This window comes from Oncorhynchus mykiss, chromosome 10, assembly GCF_013265735.2.
Source record: "Oncorhynchus mykiss isolate Arlee chromosome 10, USDA_OmykA_1.1, whole genome shotgun sequence".
NCBI classification, from domain to species: Eukaryota; Metazoa; Chordata; class Actinopteri; order Salmoniformes; family Salmonidae; genus Oncorhynchus; species Oncorhynchus mykiss.
This window is the reverse complement of record NC_048574.1, coordinates 46,663,920-46,684,553: the sequence shown is the minus strand read 5'-3', so window position 1 is coordinate 46,684,553 and position 20,634 is coordinate 46,663,920.

The following is a 20,634-nucleotide window of genomic DNA, read 5'->3' as shown; positions in this document are numbered from 1 at the left end:
AATGTTTCTAAATTTGAAATATTGTGTTTATTTGACTCTTATAAAGAAATATAAAATATTCCTGTAAAGGACTGTGTTAAATATTTAGGAATACATCTGTCAAAAAAACACTTAGTCAGACATTTGAATTTCTCGCCTAAAGTTAAGTGAACTAAAAATATATTTAATAATTGGCTACAAAGAGATCTTTCTATACTTGGGAGAGTACTTCTGTCCAAGGCAGAGGGACTGTCTCGTTTTGTGTACCCCCTCATTATCGTTATGTGTAAATCCAGTTACTTGTAAAGAGATCAATAAGACCTTTCTTGACTTCATCTGGAAAAATAAGTCTCACAAACTAAAAAAATATGTCCTTTCTAACAAAAGAGCTGAAGGCGGTCTAGAAGTGTTGGACTTTGTTGACATAAATAACACTTTCAAGATAAACTGGTTGAAATACTGATTCAATATGGTATTTCATTCCAAATAATGTGTTTAATAAATTGGGAGGTCTTCAATTTTTACTGAAATGTAATTATACTCCTGAAAGATTACCTGCTAAATTGGCTAGGTTTCACCAACAAGCTTAAATGGCCTGGAAAATATGTTTCCTGCACAATTTTTCCCCACATAAAGCTCTTTTGTGGAATAATTCAGACATAACTATAAGGAATAGATCATTGTTCTATCCCGGCTGGCATGAGAGGAATATTGACTTTGTTCTTTATATTTTCAACAACAAGGGTAATATTCTCACAAAAGAACAATTTATAACATTGAAAGAGTTTCCAATACCTTTCAGAGAGTTTATTTCTGTGATCAAAGCTGTTCCTAGTGGTCTAACTACACTTATGAAAACTCATCTTAATTTTGGGAATGATCACAAAGTTGATCCAGAACTCAGATTGGAAGGCGTGGGCTTACTTGAGAGATCTAGTTGTAATAAATATATAAGACAAATTCTTCATTCACAAAACCAACTTACACCGAGAGGAAAGTTTTTCTGGAACATGCTTATTCCTGACATTGTCTGGAAAAATGCATGGTTAAGACCTTACAAATACGGTATACCAAACAAAGTTAAGGAAGTGCACTTCAACATTTTACATAAGATATATCCATGTAATTCTATGATATCCAAATTTGTGGCTATTGATGATATCTGTGTTCACTTGTATCACTTGTTCTTTGAATGTAAATTTGTGTCAGAATTTTGGGAAAACCTTGCACAGTACTTATTTACCATTATGAACACTGCCTATACTTTTAAAATAAAATATAGCAATAGTTACTAAAGTTACTATTGCAATGATAACAAAACCACTGAAATGATTGTTAATTTTTTTATTCTTGTTGCCAAATACTTCATACACAAACACAAATTCCAAAATTCTATACCAAAATTACACATTTTTCTGATTGAATTTAATTATCTTATTACAACATTAACCCTAGTGAATAACAACAAGAATCTTCCTGAATCATTATAATAAGATTTTTTTCAGCGTGAATACAATTGCACTAAAAAATACTTTTTGTGATTATTTTATTGATATTTTTTGCATGTTTGAGTATTTTCTTGTTAATACCTGTGTTTTGTTTCGTTAGACATGTTTGATGTAGCAATGAAAGCTGATTTTGTATTATGAATCAATTTTTTAAAATATGTTATTTGTATTTCTTTATTATTGTTATTTATTATTATTATTATTATTATTAAGTTGTATCATAGTGTATCGACCCTGGGTTTTTATATAGCGCGGATATCGAAATTTCCGTATGAGCATGCTTTTGGGGCACAGTCGATAGCGCGCTGGACTTCGGACTAGAAGGTCGAGGGTTCAAGGCCTGCTTCCTGCCTGTTTCATTACAAAAGTGTCTGGGTTTGGCGTCCATGTATTAGAAGCGTACGAAAATTAGATGGGTGGCGTTGTTGAATACTTTGTAATTGCTTTGAAGGGCACTCTAGAGCGTGCATATTTTCTCTATAAAGCACAGTATATCACAGCACGGTAAAATTCACTGGCTATAGTTCATTCATGTTCTATGTTTGAGCTGCTTTTGAAAGAAAAAGTCGAAATGAAAACACTTTTGTCATTGTTCATTTCCTAATAGCACGCTCGGACTGATGGTTTTGGTTAGCTCAACTAGCAAATCTGTATGTTTAGTTACCAAGGCAACCACTGTAGCTATCTAATAGTAAACTTGCTACCTACTTTAGTGGTTGATGAACACATTTCTACCTACCAATGAACCGATTTTTTTGCTGCAAATGTGTTACATTATAGCCATTGTATAAAAGGGATTGTCACCTCGGGGCTCTATGTGTTCTCTGGAAAATAATGCAACTACGTGGAAGGTAAATTCCACTCTGCTAGGCGTTATGGAACACACCATCCACGTCGTTCATTATTTTCAATATAACGCATTGTTGATTATCCCTTCCATATAGAGTCAACAGACACTACTGAGTATTTCCAATCCCACTTTTACATCGGCACATTTTTCTCTATAAACCAAAATGTAATTTATAGGCCTGCACTGGCAGCTATGGAATGGGTGGAGTAGGAAGTGTTGCTCTGTACTTGGACCAGACGTGCGCTCTCTATTTTATTATTTATTTAACTAGGCAAGTCAGTTAAGAACAAATTCTTATTTACGATGACGGCCTAGGAACAGTGGATTAACCGCCTTTTTCAGGAGCAGAACGACAGATTTTTACCTTGTCAGCTCGGGGATTCAATGTTGCCTTTCAGTTACTGGGCCAACGCGCTGACCACTAGGCTACCTGCCGCCCCTCTAACACAATATGTACATTCTACAGACGCCACTGATTATTCCCAACCCCACTTTTACATCGACACAGAATTCTCTGTATGCCCATATGTATTTCATGTAGTGTATTACATTGGGGCCATTTATTTAACTTTGTAAAATGATTTAAAATCCATATTTAATACAAATGTCACTTAAATATGAATCATAGTTCATGTTTAGACAATTATGTTTCATGTTAATGTGTTTACGTGGGGGACTTTTATTTAGAAATTCTGTTAAGGGAAGAAGCTACTGTTTTAATGTCGCTGACGAGACGCTGGTAGATTGATTAGTTATACATATCGTTGGCCAGACTGTAGCCGCCAAATTATACGAATTACCTGAAAAGGGACTTCTTGAAAGGTATGTTTTACAGCATTAACAATTTGTTTTGCACGTAGCAGTTGAACTGTATGCATAATCATTCAACCCAGCCCAGGACCTCCACATCCGTCTTCTTCACCTCGAGATCGTCTTAGACCAGCAGACCGGATAGCTGATGAAACAGAGGAGTGATTCTGTCTGTAATAAAGTACTTTTGTGTGAAAAATCGAATCGTTTTTTCGTTATATGAACTATAACGTTCGTTATATGAACTGAAACTAGCCTTATGTACTGCAGCCTTTGTCCTAACGGGATGGATCTGACTGGTCTCATCTACTGCTCTTACAGACAGTATCTCTTCAATGTAAGAACTGCCATCTAATATCAACATTCAGACAGGGAGAAGACAATCCACTCCTAGTCTTACACAAATATAATTTGAAAAGGAAACTGCTAATTGAGTGCTTGATTAAGTTCAATATTGGTTGTGGCTGGTCATAGGTCTGACATTAAATATTATATTTGACACTGATCTGGTGATCAAATTTGTAATCCAATATGGAGCATGATCCTAAATTCTAGTGACTAAATTAACTGCTTGCGAAAGTTAACAGTCATAGTAGTTTTGTCTGTAGTGTCTTATCAGATGTATAGACAGCAGTGTTCAGGTTATCTAATTAAAACCAAGACTGCTTGTCATCGGTTAATAAATAGAGTGGGTCCAATAATTGTTGTTCTATTTTGATTGAAAATAGGCCTACCATTACTTCTACTTCTACATTACTTCATTACCAGCGTTCTAAATAAGTTGATTGTCCAAATGACGTGATAAATGATATGTTGATGGACAGATCCTCTGCTCTTACAGAATGTCTGGTGCCATACTGTTACTGTTCATACAGCCCTTATCTCTTAGGAAGCCCCTGGAGCCAGAGGGGGAGGTGTCCAGTTTCAAACGACGTCTGACTACCCTTGACCTGGTGGCTCTGAGAGTTGGCAGCACACTGGGGGCTGGCATGTATATGCTTTCAGGAGAGGTGGCCAGGATTCAATTTTGGCCTCAGTTTTTTTTGGATGTCACATCCAGGCCTGTGCTTATCATAAATCTTCTATTGGATCACGAATATGGAAATCCAATTTAAAAAATGGCATGGTGTTTTGGCCACCAGAGGGGGCTAAATTCAGTCTTCCAACCTAGAGTAGGCATAGCATATGGATGGACACGGTAAGTGTCTAGTGCGAAATCTAATCTAGTAGGTGTATAGATGGATATAGTAAGTGTCCAGGGGGGGGGGGGGGGGGGGGGGCGTGTCCTATACAATTATGGACTTTGGAAGTGCCTAAGCCCAACTCTAATATATATGCTGATATTGGCTCAATACTCAAGTATGATGTCTGGAGTGCCTCGTTGAGCCACCCACTGAAGTTACAAGTGTCTAGGGGCAAGCCTTCTTATATACAGTGCCTTGCGAAAGTATTCGGCCCCCTTGAACTTTGCGACCTTTTGCCACATTTCAGGCTTCAAACATAAAGATAGAAAACTGTATTTTTTTGTGAAGAATCAACAACAAGTGGGACACAATCATGAAGTGGAACGACATTTATTGGATATTTCAAACTTTTTTAACAAATCAAAAACTGAAAAATTGGGCGTGCAAAATTATTCAGCCCCTTTACTTTCAGTGCAGCAAACTCTCTCCAGAAGTTCAGTGAGGATCTCTGAATGATCCAATGTTGACCTAAATGACTAATGATGATAAATACAATCCACCTGTGTGTAATCAAGTCTCCGTATGAATGCACCTGCACTGTGATAGTCTCAGAGGTCCGTTAAAAGCGCAGAGAGCATCATGAAGAACAAGGAACACACCAGGCAGGTCCGAGATACTGTTGTGAAGAAGTTTAAAGCCGGATTTGGATACAAAAATATTTCCCAAGCTTTAAACATCCCAAGGAGCACTGTGCAAGCGATAATATTGAAATGGAAGGAGTATCAGACCACTGCAAATCTACCAAGACCTGGCCGTCCCTCTAAACTTTCAGCTCATACAAGGAGAAGACTGATCAGAGATGCAGCCAAGAGGCCCATGATCACTCTGGATGAACTGCAGAGATCTACAGCTGAGGTGGGAGACTCTGTCCATAGGACAACAATCAGTCGTATATAGCACAAATCTGGCCTTTATGGAAGAGTGGCAAGAAGAAAGCCATTTCTTAAAGATATCCATAAAAAGTGTCGTTTAAAGTTTGCCACAAGCCACCTGGGAGACACACCAAACATGTGGAAGAAGGTGCTCTGGTCAGATGAAACCAAAATTGAACTTTTTGGCAACAATGCAAAACGTTATGTTTGGCGTAAAAGCAACACAGCTGAACACACCATCCCCACTGTCAAACATGGTGGTGGCAGCATCATGGTTTGGGCCTGCTTTTCTTCAGCAGGGACAGGGAAGATGGTTCAAATTGATGGGAAGATGGATGGAGCCAAATACAGGACCATTCTGGAAGAAAACCTGATGGAGTCTGCAAAAGACCTGAGACTGGGACGGAGATTTGTCTTCCAACAAGACAATGATCCAAAACATAAAGCAAAATCTACAATGGAATGGTTCAAAAATAAACATATCCAGGTGTTAGAATGGCCAAGTCAAAGTCCAGACCTGAATCCAATCGAGAATCTGTGGAAAGAACTGAAAACTGCTGTTCACAAATGCTCTCCATCCAACCTCACTGAGCTCGAGCTGTTTTGCAAGGAGGAATGGGAAAAAATGTCAGTCTCTCGATGTGCAAAACTGATAGAGACATACCCCAAGCGACTTACAGTTGTAATCGCAGCAAAAGGTGGCACTACAAAGTATTAACTTAAAGGGGCTGAATAATTTTGCACGCCCAATTTTTCAGTTTTTGATTTGTTAAAAAAGTCTGAAATATCCAATAAATGTCGTTCCACTTCATGATTGTGTCCCACTTGTTGTTGATTCTTCACAAAAAAATACAGTTTTATATCTTTATGTTTGAAGCCTGAAATGTGGCAAAAGGTCGCAAAGTTCAAGGGGGCCGAATACTTTCGCAAGGCACTGTACATGGTCAGATTGACTTGAGACTTACATATGCATATCCCTTCATCAACATAGACACGTTAACGCTAAAGCTATGACCCCCAGAGAAATCCCCTTAATAGTTTGAAAGACTGCAAATGGATGAATACCTTACTTAGATTTACATTTGGAAGTCTTCCAAAACAGGGCATAAAAAACCCTCAGAAACTCCTGGTTTCAACATGTGTCTATTTTCATATGAGCAGACAAGTATCTGAAGAAAAAAGGGGGAAATTCCACCCTTTGAAATTTCTTGAAAACTCACTCAATGGGTGCTAGGCTTATATACATCAAGTACCTTTGTGTCAACTGAAAACCAGAGGAGAGTTGATGAGCAAATTGCAATGTTTTGTTAAATACTCTTCTCAAATCAAAGTATATTTGTCACGTGCGCTGAATACAAGAGTGAAATGCTTACTTACAGGCTCTAACCAATAGTGCAAAAAAGGCATTAGGTGAACAATAGGTAGGTAAATAAATAAAACAACAGTAAAAAGACAGGCTATATACAGTAGCGAGGTTATAAAAGTAGCGAGGCTACATACAGACACCGGTTAGTCAGGCTGATTGAGGTAGTATGTACATGTAGATATGGTGAAAGTGACTGAGCATATATGATGAATAGAGAGTAGCAGTAGTGTAAAAGAGGGGTTGGCGGGTGGTGGGTGGGACACAATGCAGATAGCCCGGGTTAGCCACTGTGCAGGAGCACTGGTTGGTCGGGCCAATTGAGGTAGAATGTACATGAATGTATAGTTAAAGTGACTGCATATATGATAAACAGAGAGTAGCAGTAGCGTAAAAAGAGGGGTTGGGGCACACATTGCAAATAGTCCGGGTAGCCATTTGATTACCTGTTCAGGAGTCTTATGGCTTGGGGGTAAAAACTGTTGAGAAGCCTTTTTGTCCTAGACTTGGCACTCCGGTACTGCTTGCCATGCGGTAGTAAGGAGAACAGTCTATGACTGGGGTGGCTGGGGTCTTTGACAATTCTTAGGGCCTTCCTCTGACACCGCCTGGTGTAGAGGTCCTGGATGGCAGGCAGCTTAGCCCCAGTGATGTACTGGGCCGTACGCACTACCCTCTGTAGTGCCTTGCGGTCAGGATGCTCTCGATGTTGCAGCTGTAGAACCTTTTGAGGATCTCAGGACCCATGCCAAATCTTTTTTGTTTCCTGAGGGGGAATAGGCTTTGTCGTGCCCTCTTCACGACTGTCTTAGTGTGTTTGGACCATTCTAGTTTGTTGTTGATGTGAACACCAAGGAACTTGAAGCTCTCAACCTGCTCCCCTACAGTCCCGTTGATGAGAATTGGGGCGTGCTCTGTCCTCCTTTTTCTGTAGTCCACAATAATCTCCTTAGTCTTGGTTACGTTGAGGGAGAGGTTGTTGTTCTGGCACCACCTGGGGTGAAAGACATGTCCCTTTAGATCCCCTGAGGTAAAAATCAACTCTCAGTTTACCCTCCATCCCTCTAAGTAGTCAATCAACCCATTGCAAGTTGTTATTTTAATGACAGTCAAAATCTTGCCCCGACAACGTCAGAGACATCGGATCTTCACGTGTTACATACCAACGACATACTGGCAACCCTAAAGGTTTGAGGGGGCTTCTTAGACTAAATAAGGATACATAACCCTACCTAGATGGAATTGTGAAGGATTCCCAAAAAAGTGCTAAAAAACGCTCAGAAACACCTGGTTTCAACATATATTCCTATTTTCATCTGTGCAGACAAGTATGTGAAGAAAAAAGTGGGAAATTCCCTCCTTTGAAAAGTCCTGCCCACTCAGTGGGTGTTAAGCTTATTCAATGAGGATGTCTAGATCTCAATCATATTTTGGATAAATTCCCTAATAATCCTACCCCTAGATGAGATTTGGATTTGATTTCATAGATCTTGATCACATTTGGATGAATTTCCTTTATAACGCTAGCCCCATATCAGATGTGTATGTCATATTTTGGTGTCCTAAATCAGATGTGGATGTCGTATTTGGATGTCTTAAATCAGATGTGGATGTCGTATTTGGATGTCTTAAATCAGATGTGGATGTCGTATTTGGATGTCTTAAATCAGATGTGGATGTCGTATTTGGATGTCTTAAATCAGATGTGGATGTCGTATTTGGATGTCTTAAATCAGATGTGGATGTCGTATTTGGATGTCTTAAATCAGATGTGGATGTCATATTTGGATGTCTTAAATCAGATGGGACCGATTTCCTTATAACCCTAAAACTAGATCAGATGTGGATTCAGGGAATTGTGCCTTTTCCAATCTATTGCTTCCTAAGTTCCCAACACTCAAGTATGATGTTTGCCCTGCCATGCTGAGCCACCTATTCAATTTGCAGTTTCCTGAAATGAAATGTATTTCTATGTGAAAACTGAAATGGTCTATTCATTCCTGTTCAGTAGACGCTCTTATCCAGAGCAACTTACAGTAGTGAGTTCATACTTTCTCATACTGGTCCGTCCCCCCCCACCATGCTCTACCAACTGAGCCACATCACATAATCACAAACCACTTGAGGCCTCAATGTACTCAGTTACTGTATTGGTCATTGTTTTTCTTCCTGGTGATAGAAAGTCTGCAGGTACAAACCTAGATGCCCAGCCAATGTACAATACAGTAATGTACATTTACAGTATACCACTGTCAGAAAGGGTTGATATCTAACTCACCATCCATCTCAAACACCCCTCTACCTTTCCTGTCTCTCCAAGGGCAATTCCACGATAACAGAATGAGGCTGAGAGAGACTCAGATTTTTCACTTTAATATGTCAAACAAAAACCAATGATTGCGAAGTTAAACAAACCATACAACTCTATGCACAAGGACTACTTTAACAATTTCCACTGAACTCTTTACAAAAACACATTTCCTTGAAGAACAGTGCAGATGCAAAGTTTGGTAACAGAATGACGGTTTGTGCCGTCATTCTGTTACCAAACTTTGCATGTGCACTGTTCTGTAAGTGTGTTTTTGTAAAATTTTCTGTGGATAGAGTTAACATTGCGATCATTGGCTTTTGTTTGGTCAACATTTTAAAGTGAAACATTTAAAAAATCAGCAACACTCACACACACATGTAAATATTGCCACAAATGCGTACAGTTGGCCTTGCTGTTTAGATTTTTGTTGCCCTTAATGTCTTTTGTTTTTGCATTGTTGCTTTCTGTTGTTGTTTACCTTTGTTTTTCATGTTTTTTAAATATTTTTGTTGGTTGTTGGTACATCGGGTGGGTGTTGATTTTGGTTGGGTTGGGACGGTGGGTCGGGGTGGCGATTTGTGAGTGAATGTAATGTAAATGTTGAGGGGCTTCACTGCTGGTAGATTGTATATTTTATATATATAGTAAAGGTTTGGACACCTACTCATTTAAGGGAATGCATTCCAGGTGACCACCTCATGAAGCTAGTGTAATAATAGTGAAGACATCAAAACTATGAAATAGCACATATGGAATCATGTCGTAACCAAAAAAAAGTGTTTAACAAACAATGTATACGAAATGCTTCAGTCTGGTTTTAGACCCCATCATAGCACTGAGACGGCACTTGTGAAGGTGGTAAATTACATTTTAATGGCATCGGACCGAGGCTCTGCATCTGTCCTCGTGCTCCTAGACCTTAGTGCTGCTTTTGATACCATCGATCACCACATTCTTTTGGAGAGATTGGAAGCCCAAATTGGTCTACACGGACAAGTTCTGGCCTGGTTTAGATCTTATCTGTCGGAAAGATATCAGTTTGTCTCTGTGAATGGTTTGTCCTCTGACAAATCAACTGTAAATTTCGGTGTTCCTCAAGGTTCCGTTTTAGGACCACTATTGTTTTCACTATATATTTTACCTCTTGGGGATGTTATTCGAAAACATAATGTTAACTTTCACTGCTATGCGGATGACACACAGCTGTACATTTCAATGAAACATGGTGAAGCCCCAAAATTGCCCTTGCTAGCATGTGTTTCAGACATAAGGAAGTGGATGGCTGCAAACTTTCTACTTTTAAACTCGGACAAAACAGAGATGCTTGTTCTAGGTCCCAAGAAACAAAGAGATCTTCTGTTGAATCTGACAATTAATCTTAATTGTTGTACAGTCGTCTCAAATACAACTGTGAAGGACCTCGGCGTTACTCTGGACCCTGATCTCTCTTTTGAAGAACATATCAAGACCATTTCAAGGACAGCTTTTTTCCATCTACGTAACATTGCAAAAATCAGAAACTTTCTGTCCAAAAATGATGCAGAAAAATTAATCCATGCTTTTGTCACTTCTAGGTTAGACTACTGCAATGCTCTACTTTCCGGCTACCCGGATAAAGCACTAAATAAACTTCAGTTAGTGCTAAATACGGCTGCTAGAATCCTGACTAGAACCAAAAAATGTGATCATATTACTCCAGTGCTAGCCTCCCTACAGGTTTTACTGCTAACCTACAAAGCATTACATGGGCTTGCTCCTACCTATCTCTCTGATTTGGTCCTGCCGTACATACCTACACGTACGCTACAGTCACAAGACGCAGGCCTCCTAATTGTCCCTAGAATTTCTAAGCAAACAGCTGGAGGCAGGGCTTTCTCCTATAGAGCTCCATTTTTATGGAACGGTCTGCCTACCCATGTCAGAGACGCAAACTTGGTCTCAACCTTTAAGTCTTTACTGAAGACTCATCTCTTCAGTGGGTCATATGATTGAGTGTAGTCTGGCCCAGGAGTGGGAAGGTGAACGGAAAGGCTCTGGAGCAACGAACCGCCCTTGCTGTCTCTGCCTGGCCGGTTCCCTTCTTTCCACTGGGATTCTCTGCCTCTAACCCTATTACAGGGGCTGAGTCACTGGCTTACTGGGGCTCTCTCATGCCGTCCCTGGAAGGGGTGCGTCACCTGAGTGGGTTGATTCACTGATGTGGTCATCCTGTCTGGGTTGGCGCCCCCCCCCCCCCCCCCCCCCCCCCCCCCCTTGGGTTGTGCCATGGCGGAGATCTTTGTGGGCTATACTCAGCCTTGTCTCAGGATGGTAAGTTGGTGGTTGAAGATATCCCTCTAATGGTGTGGGGGCTGTGCTTTGGCAAAGTGGGTGGGGTTATATCCTTCCTGTTTGGCCCTATCCGGGGGTGTCCTTGGATGGGGCCACAGTGTCTCCTGACACCTCCTGTCTCAGCCTCCAGTATTTATGCTGCAGTAGTTTATGTGTCGGGGGGCTAGGGTCATTTTGTTATATCTGGAGTACTTCTCCTGTCCTATTCGGTGTCCTGTGTGAATCTAAGTGTGCGTTCTCTAATTCTCTCCTTCTCTCTTTCTTTCTCTCTCTTAGAGGACCTGAGCCCTAGGACCATGCCCCAGGACTACCTGACATGATGACTCCTTGCTGTCCCCAGTCCACCTGGCCATGCTGCTGCTCCAGTTTCAACTGTTCTGCCTTATTATTATTCGACCATGCTGGTCATTTATGAACATTTGAACATCTTGGCCATGTTCTGTTATAATCTCCACCCGGCACAGCCAGAAGAGGACTGGCCACCCCACATATACTCTCTCTAATTCTCTCTTTCTTTCTCTCTCTCAGAGGACCTGAGCCCTAGGACCATGCCCCAGGACTACCTGACATGATGACTCCTTGCTGTCCCCAGTCCACCTGACCGTGCTGCTGCTCCAGTTTCAACTGTTCTGCCTTATTATTATTCGACCATGCTGGTCATTTATGAACATTTGAACATCTTGGCCATGTTCTGTTATAATCTCCACCCGGCACAGCCAGAAGAGGACTGGCCACCCGACATAGCCTGGTTCCTCTCTAGGTTTCTTCCTAGGTTTTGGCCTTTCTAGGGAGTTTTTCCTAGCCACCGTGCTTCTACACCTGCATTGCTTGCTGTTTGGGGTTTTAGGCTGGGTTTCTGTACAGCACTTTGAGATATCAGCTGATGTACGAAGGGCTATATAAATAAATGTGATTTGATTTGATTTGATTTACACCCTGCCCGTGCAGGTCCCTAAAAATCTCATCCACAAAGGCTTGGACCATGGGTATCGGAGCGGTGGTGCTGGGGGATAGAACCGACAGATCCCGATCTGGATGTCCGCGGGTAGCCGGCAGGTTATCTAGCCGAATTGACAGGTCCACAAGCTGGTCAAAGGGGAGGGTGGTGTCCCTGCAGGCCAACTCCCGGCAGACGTCCTCGTGCAAACTGCAGAGATAGTGGTCAATTTTATATTTGAGATTTTTCAAAGTAGCCACCCTTTGCCTTGATGACAGCTTTGCACACACTCTTCCCATTCTCTCAACCAGCTTCATGTGGTAGTCATCTGGAATGCATTTAAATTAACAGGTGTGCCTTATTTAAAGTGAATTTGTGTAATTTCTTTCCTTAATGCATTTGAGCCAATCGGTTGTGTTGTGTCAAGGTAGGGAAGTTACAAAAGATAGCCCTATTTGGTAAAAGACCAAGTCCATTTTATGGCAAAAGCAGCTCAAATAAGCAAAGAGAAACAACAGTCCATCATTACTTTAAGACATGAAGGTCAGGCAATGAGGAAAATTTCAAGAACTTTGAACGTTTCTTAAAGTCCAATCGCAAAAACCATCAAGCGCTATGATGAATCTTGCGCTCATGAGGACCACCACAGGAAAGGAAGACCCAGAGTTACCTCTGCTGCAGAGGACACGTTCATTAGATTTACCAGCCTCTAAAATTGCCATCAGAGTTCAAGTAACAGACACATCTCAACATCAACTGTAAAGAGGAGACTGCGTGAGTCAGGCCTTCATGGTCGAATTGCTGCAAAGAAACCACTGCTAAAGGACACCAATAATAAGAAGAGACATGTTTGGGCCAAAAAACAAGAGCAATGGACATTAGACCAGTGGAAATATGTCCTTTGGTCTGATGAGTAGAAATTTGCGATTTTTGTTTCCAACCGCTGTCTTTGTGAGACGCAGAGTAGGTGAACGGATAATCTCCGCTTGTGTAGTTCACACCGTGAAGCATGGAGGTGTGGGGGTGCTTTGCTGCTGACACTTTCAGTGATTTATTTAGAATTCAAGGCACACTTAACCAGCATGGACACCACAGTGTTCTGCAGCATCCCACCATCCTATCTGGTTTGTACTTAGTTGGATTATGATGTGTTTTTCAACAGGACAATGACCCAACACACCTCCAGGCTGTGTAAGGGCTATTTCAAATCAAATCCAAATCAAATTGTATTGGTCAGATACACACAGTTAGCAGATGTTATTGTGAGTGTAGTGAAATGCTTGTGCTTCTCGATCCAACAGTGCAGCAGCATCTAACAGGTAATATCTAACAATTCCACAACAAAACCTAATATCTAACAAATTCCACAACAAAACCTAATACACACAATCTAGTAAAGGAATGGGATAAGAATATATAAATAAAATATATATATGGATGAGCAGTGACAGAGCGGCTAAGATGCAATAGATAGTGTAGGATACAATATACAGTGTATACACAACAGTTCAAAAGTTTGGGGTCACTTAGAAATGTCCTTGTTTTTGAAAGAAAAGATACTTTTTTGTCCATTAAATGACATAAAATTGATCAGAAATACAGTGTAGACATGTAAATGACATGTAAATGACTATTGTAGCTGGAAACGGCAGATTTGTTATGGAATATCTATATAGGCGTACAGAGGCCCATTATCAGCAACCATCACTCGTGTGTTCCAATGGCACGTTGTGTTAACTAATTCAAGTTTAGGACTTTAAAAGGCTAATTGATCATTAGAAAACCCTTTTGCAATTATGTTAGCACAGCTGAAAACTGTTGTTCTGATTCAAGAAGCAATAAAACTGGCCTTCTTTAGACTAGTTGAGTATCTGGAGCATCAGCATTTGTGGGTTCGATTACAGGCTCAAATTTGCCAGAAACAAAGTGCTTTCTTCTGAAACTCGTCAGTCTATTCTTGTTCTGAGAAATGGAGGCTATTCCATGCGAAAAATTGCCAAGAAACTGAAAATCTCATACAACGCTGTGTACTACTCCCTTCACAGAACAGCGCAAACTGTCTCTAACCAGAATAGAAAGAGGAGTGGGAGGCCCTGGTGCACAACTGAGCAAGAGGACAAGTACATTAGAGTGTCTAGTTTGAGAAATAGACGCCTCACAAGTCCTCAACTGGCAGCTTCGTTAAATAGTACCCTCAAAACACCATTCTCTACGTCAACAGTGAAGAGGTGACTCAGGGATGCTGGCCTTCTAGGCAGAGTTGCAAAGAAAAATCCATATCTCAGGCAGGCCAATAAAAATAAAATATTAACATTGGAAAAAGAACACAGACACTGGACAGAGGAACTCTGCCTAGAAGGCCAGCATCCCGGGGTCGACAAAATCAGGGCAAGAGTTACTTGCCAAAGCGATATCTGGGATTGTAACATACTCTGCTTCACGGAAACATGGCTAGCTTGGGACATGCTGTCGGAGTCAGTACAACCAACAGGATTTTCAGTGCATCGCGCCAACAGGAATAAACATCTCTCCGGTCACAATCATGTTTCATGATTTACGACTCATGGTGTAATTGTAACAACATTCAGGTACTCAAGTCCTTTTGTTCACCTGACCTAGAATTCCTCACAATCAAATTCCGACCGTATTATCTCCCAAGAGAACTCTCCTCGGTTATTGTCACACCCGTGTATATCCCCCAGCAAGCGGATACCAAGACGGCCATCAAGGAACTTCACTGGACTTTATGCAAACCGGAAACCATATGTCCTGAGACTGCATTTATTGTAGCTGCGGATTTTAACAAAGCTAATCTGAAAACAAGGCGAGCTAAATTCTAATCAGCATATAGATTGCAGTACACGAGCGATATAACATTCTATTGGATGCAAGAATTTTGTATAATAATTGAAATATAAAAATGATATGTTTTGAATCCTGCGTCGTTTAGCGTATCAGTTCATAAATCTTGTGCCATGGAATCGGTACATCGAAAATCTCTTCCCAACTATTTTGCAATCTATATGGTACAGCTGTTAATGTTTTAGTTCTTAAATAAAAAAATATACCAATTTAATTTATCACAATTTTCTTTAACAAATTTTGGTCTTTAATGCAGGGCCGACAGACAAGTTCCTTACTTTTTCCTCATGCAATGTTTTTCCAATTCTTCAGTGTTTTCGTTACTTAGCCCACAAGAAACTGCAACCACAGTTTGTTTTTTGCTGAAAGGAGTGGAAGTCTGTAAGGTCATCGGCTGCCATATCCCATTTGTGTCAAGTACGACGAGTTGTGCATTCTTTTATAGGTCTTTGGGCGCAAATGTTGTACTGAACTGTCAGATGACTAACTGTAGCCTGTCTGTTGCTCTGCACAATTCGTGTCAGCCTCTGTACTCTTTCACCAATGATCCATTTTTGACCACTGGCCTTCCATTGGCTGGATGTCCTTTGGGCGGTGGACCATTCTTGAGACATACGGGCAACTGTTTAGCGTGAAAACCCCAGCAGTGTTGCAGTTCTTGACAAACATAAACCTATGTGTCTGGCACCTACTACCATACCCCGTTGAAAGGCACTTAAATCTATTGTCTTGCTCTTTCACCATTTGAATGGCACACATACACAATGTCTAAATTGACTTGCTTAATAATTATTTAACTGGAACAGCTAGCATGCTAAATGTTCCTGTAGACTTCCAGTCATTGTGCTTGTGCTAGTTAGCATTGGCTCGTTAAACTACCACTATCTTCCTTCATACTGGACACAGAGACATATAAATGGTATTCACAATGGTATTATCTTGTAGCTAGCAATATTCATATATTTTTTTGTCATATTAGAAAATCCCCCAAAATATTCCACACTCCCCCAAAAAATACGCGACCCCTTGCAGTACCTCTATATACCTCCAGGGAGCGCGGAAAACCCCATGAGCCAGACGCAGATAGAACAAGGCATTAGTATCACAGCAGCAGCATTAGCAACCCGCCAGCAATATTAAGACTTCCGGTTTTCCGATTTTGCCTTCAAAATATACGTTTTTTTTCAGCTTTGGATAGGGCCAATGTTAAAATGATGTTACAAAATTATAGCTACATCACGGAAAAATCTAAACTAAAGAGAATGACTACTTTATATAAGAAAAATAATATTATAAGGTGGAGCACATTGCGAAATGTCTGTTTTTAATGTTGTCATTGTATGTTATGACTGGTGCTATGCTTAAAAGTGTTTCTTGGTTCTTACAGATTCTATCACGTTTTAATTTATTTCAAGTTTGGTTGAGATGTATTCCTAGATGATTATATGGACTAGTGGCTTATACACTGAGTGTACAAAACATTTAGGACACCTTCCTAGTGTGGAGTTGCAACCCCTCTTTTGTCCTCAGAACAGCCTCAATTCTTCTGTGCATGGACTCTACAAGGTGTTGAAAGCGTTCCAAAGGGATGCTGGCCTAAGTTGACACCAATGCTTCCCACGGTTGTGTCAAGTTGGCTGGATGTCCTTTGGGTCGTGGACCATTCTTGATACACATGGGAAACTGTTGAGTGTAAAAACCCCAGCACGTTGCAGTTCTTGACACAAACTGGTGGTCCTGGCACCTACTACCATACCCGTACTACTACCCTTTCAAATGCACTTAGTTTTGCCACTTCATGCTTTAAATGCACACATACACAATCCATATCTCAATTGTCTCAAGGCTTAAAATCCTTATTTAACCTGTCCCCTCCCCTTTATCTCCAGGAATTGCAGTGGATTTAACAAGTGACATCAATAAGGGATTGTAGCTTTCACCTGGTCAGTCTATGTCATGGAAGACCAAGTGTTCCTAATGTTTTGTACACTCAGTGTACGTCTTGTCCTAGTAGCACCCTCTAGTGGCTGAAAGCCTCATGTGTCTTGTTCTAGTTCTGTGCAACCATAATGCTATGTGCTGTGCCCAGCAGTTGTCTCACTATCCTTCAGTGGTGGAAAAAGTACCAAATTGTCAGTAAAGTAAAGATACCTTAATAAAAAATTCCTAAAGTGAAAGTATGAATAATTTCAAATTCCTTTATATTAAGCGAACCAGACGGCACCATTTTATTGTATTTTTTAAATTTATGGATAGCCACTCCAACACTCAGACATAATATACAAATTGTGTTTAGTGAGTCAGAGGCAATAGCGATAATCATTGATGTTCTCTTGATAAGCGCCAGAATTTGACAATCTTCTTGTCTTGCTAGCCATTCAAAATGTAATGAGTACTTTTGGGTGTCAGGGAAAATGTATGGAGTAAAAAGTACACTATTTTGTTTAGGAATGTAGTGAAGTTAAAGTAAAAGTTGTCAAAAAATGTAAATAGAAAAGTACAGATACCCAAAAAACGACTTAAGTAGTACTTTCAAGTATTTTTACAGAAGTACTTTACACAACTACTATTTTTTGCAAATAAATTAGTATAATTATTTGGGAAAGGGAAAAGGGGATACCTAGTCAGTTGTACAACTGAATGCCTTCAACTGAAATGTGTCTTCCGCATTTAACCCAAACCCTCTGAATCAGAGCGGTGCAGGGGGCTGCCTTAATCAACATCCATGTCTTCAGTGCCCGGGGAACAGTGGGTTAACTGCCTTGCTCAGGGGCAGAATGACAGATTTTTAACTTGTCAGCTCGGGGATTCGATCCAGCAAGATCATTCAGAGTTTGTGACTATTTACCCACTCACTGTATATGGAATAAATATTGAAGTGTCAATGAACATTTTTAGGCTACTACCTAGGGTGTCTACTAACCAAACATGTTTAGTTTTGGAGGGGGACTGTGTTGTAAGGATTGTCGATGGCTTTTTACTCCTTCCCCTCCACAGTACCAAATGCAATACACTCTATTGGACTGTCTGCTACCTGTCTCAGCTAAAGTGCGGTGGAAAAGCTAAGTCATAGGAAGTGATACTAATTGAGTGTATGTTAACTTCTGACCCACTGGGAATGTGATGAAAGAAATACAATCTGAAATAAATCCTTCTCTCTACAATTATTCTGACATTTCACATTCTTAAAATAAAGTGGTGATCTTAACTGACCTAAAACATGATTTTTTTACTCTGATTAAATGTCAAGAATTGTTTAAAACTGAGTTTAAATGTAGTTGGCTGTGTTTGTATGTAAACTTCTGACTTCAACTCTATGTGCAGTTTACACGGAGAGTGCATGGAACCAGGAAGCACTGTTCGACATGTCCCTGCATGGTGTCTCTGAGGAGGTTAAGGACGAGCTTGCTGCTCGGAAGTTACCCACGGATCTTGACTCCCTCCTCGCCTTGACCATCTGCATCAATGGCAGATTGCGGAAACGACGGATGGAGAGGAAATTCGATTTCACTCGCACGTCCAGGGATTCAACCTCACCTCCGAGTCACCCCGGAGGTCCCCAACAGTCCTGTTGCCGAGAGCACCCGACACTTCCCGACCTTCCTCGAGAGTCACCAAAGACGGCCGAGGCACTGTTTCCCGAGCCTATGCAACTAGGCAGAGCTGGGCTGTCGCCAGCAAAACGGCAACACAGGATCAAGACAAGGAGCTGTCTGTATTGCAGGACTTTTGGTCATTTTGTGTCCTCTTGCCCGGTAAAAGACCAGGCTCACCGGTAGGAGCAAGTACTCTGGTGGGCCATATGGAGAACTTTTCTGCTTCCCTTACTAACACCCCTTTTTTGTAATTCTGCTGTGGGGAAACCAGTCCAAATGTCTCTGGGTCCTCATTGACTCTGGGTCCGATGAGTGCTTTTTGGACGCCACACTGGCTTCCGAGCTGAACTCAGCCCCTCTCCATTCCCATAGATGTTAGAGCACTGGACGGGTGCTCTATAGGTCGGGTCACCCATAACACCACTCCCATCAACCTACGTACAGTATGTCAGGGAATCACAGCAAGACCATTAAATTCCTGCTCATCAAGTCCCCCCAGACTCCCATGGTTTTGGGATTCTCCTGGCTCCAGCGACACAATCCCCTCATCAACTAGTCTATCATGGGCTGGAGTCCATTTTGGCACGGCCATTGTCTGAAGTCGGTGCAACCTGCCCCGGGACATCTTCCTGGGGGGCTCGGAAGTTGCTCCGGACCTCTCCGCCATTCCCGCGGAGTACCAGGACCCTCAAGGAGGTGTTCAGGAAGTCCCGGGCCACTTACCTTCTGCCGCACCGCCCGATTGCGGAAGCGACGGGATATGACTGCGGGATTGACCTTTTCCCTAGCATCTGTACTCTCTGTCGGAACCAGAGACCAAGGCTATGGAGACCTACATTGGGGACTCCCTAGCTACAGGGTTTATCTGTCTCTCTTCCTCTCCCGCTGGCGCAGGTTTCTTCCTTGTGGAGAAAAAGAACAAGACCCTGCGCCTGTGCATTGACTACTGGGGACTCAATGACATTACTGTTACCGTTATCTGCTACCAGTCATTTCCTCGGCCTTCGAGCCGCTCCAGGGGGCCACTGTTTTCTCCAAGCTGGATCTACGAAACGCCTACCACCTGGTGCGGATACGAGAGGGGGACGAGTGGCCAGTGGCCAGTGGCCACTACGAATATCTGGTCATGCCCTTTGGCCTAACCAACACCCCAGCAATTTTCCAGGCTCTGGTGAATGATGCTCTCCGTGTGATGCTTAACTGGTTCGCCTTTGTCTACATTGATGACATCCTTGTCTTCTTCCGCTCCTCCCAAGAACACGTGCTCCATATCCGACAGGTTCTCCAGCGCCTTCTGGAGAACCAGTTGTTTGTTAAAGTGGAAAAGTGTGAGTTCCATCGCTCCACCATTCCCTTTCAGGCTACACCATCTCTGCTAGTAGTGTCCAGATGGATCCCGAGAAGGTGAGAGCAGTGGAGGATTGGCCTCAGCCTACGTCCAGGGTGCAGCTGCAACGCTTCCTGGGGTTCGCCAACTTTTATTGCCGCAATATCTGGGGTTACACCACCCTGGCCTCCCCCCTTTCTGCAATTACCTCTACCAAGGTTCCGTTCACGTGGTCCTCTGCTGCTGACCGGGCGTTCTGGGACCTTAAAACACCACTTCACCACTGCTCCTATCCTGGTTCACCCTATCGGCTCGGGCAGAGGGTATGGCTCATCACCCGGGACCTGCCCCTCCAGGTGGAGTCCCGTAAACTTTCCCCCCGTTTTATCGGCCCATTCTCCATCTCTAGAGTCCTTAGCCCCATAGCTGTTCATCTTTTGTTACCCCGTAACCTCTGTATTCACCCTACTTTCCATGTGTCTAGGATTAATCCCATGTCTCACAGGCCTTTGTATTCTGTTTCCAGCCCACCCCTCCTCTCTGTGTCATCGATTGCCATCCGGCGTACACGGTGAGACGCCTCCTGAGTGTTCGACCACGGGGCAGGGGTTTCCAGTACCTGGTTGACTGGGAGGGTTATGGCC